This window comes from Bubalus bubalis, chromosome 20 (assembly GCF_019923935.1).
Source record: "Bubalus bubalis isolate 160015118507 breed Murrah chromosome 20, NDDB_SH_1, whole genome shotgun sequence".
In the NCBI taxonomy this organism is placed as follows: Eukaryota; Metazoa; Chordata; class Mammalia; order Artiodactyla; family Bovidae; genus Bubalus; species Bubalus bubalis.
In genome coordinates this window covers 24,182,119-24,183,222 of record NC_059176.1, presented here as the reverse complement: position 1 = coordinate 24,183,222, position 1,104 = coordinate 24,182,119, and the positions used below count along the sequence as shown (strand labels likewise).

The 1,104-nt window shown below is 39.4% G+C and overlaps 1 pseudogene; it reads right to left on the bottom strand.

Annotated features, from left to right (window-relative positions):
• Positions 1-204: 204 nt before the first annotated feature.
• Positions 205-536, bottom strand: LOC102409213 (annotated as a pseudogene).
• Between the last annotated feature and the right edge of the window lie 568 nt (positions 537-1,104).

Genomic DNA, 1,104 nt, shown 5'->3' with positions numbered 1-1,104 from the left:
GACATTACCTACTAAAAATGTGGCATTCTTCTTAGACCGCCTTGCTTTGAACCTTAAGTTCTTGGAGCACCTTAAGTTCATAAATCCCTCTGGTATGTTCCAATACCCCTGATTCCATGGCTTAACCAGATGTGCAAGTTAGGGCTACAAATCGGTAGTGAATTATTTTTTATTTTTAAAGAGCTCAGCTTTTATTTAATGTGTTACTAAAGAGGTTTAGTCAAAAAGACCAAAGCCCATGTCATCATCAGACTCTCTAGATTCTGCTTTCTATGCTTCTACTTTCTTCTCCTTAGCTTGGGCAGCAGTGGTGGATGGGGCAGGACCTCCGTCTGGGGCAGGTCCACCAGCCCCCACATTGCAGTTGAGGCTCCCAATGTTCACACTGGCCAAAGCCTTTGTAAACAAGCCTGGCCATCAACATTTACACAGGCTGCTTTAATGAGGACATTGATCTTATCCTCCATGACCGTCATCTCATTGTCCTGCAGAATGAGGGCCGAGTAGATGCAGGCTTGCTCCGAGACAGAGGCCATGATGCCGGTGAGTGCTAGTCTTCAGATAAAGTGAGGGTCTCACCCCAAAATGGCTTTAGCTTCTTTGGAATGACTGAGCACCTTAGTGGCAGTGAAGGAAAAAAGAAAGAGGTAGTGAATTCTTATTAGAGTTAGAGCTTTAGGTTAAACAACTTCCTTGTTTTAAAGATGCATCTTTAAATATTTACAAGTTACAAGAGGCTTCTCCAAAGGCAGTAACCTGGTGATTTGAAAGTTAAGGGAAAGAGAAATGGATGCTTTAGATTGCTTGTGTAGGTATATTTTTAAAAGTTCTTTGATTATTAATCTTCTCATGAAAAATCTGAACAAACACCACATGATTATCAGTAATTTAAAAATAATAAATAATAGGTACTTTTTAAATTGTAAACTCCTAAGTGTTTGAGATAGTTTCAAGTTCAATTCCACCCTACCCATGCATGATTTGTCTAAAAAGTATAATTTAGCAAAATGGTGAAACCTCTAGCTCTGGACTCAAAGTTAAGTTCAAATCTATCCTGAGATTTTGGGCCACCACGTGATCTTTTTTTATACCTCAATTTCTTCA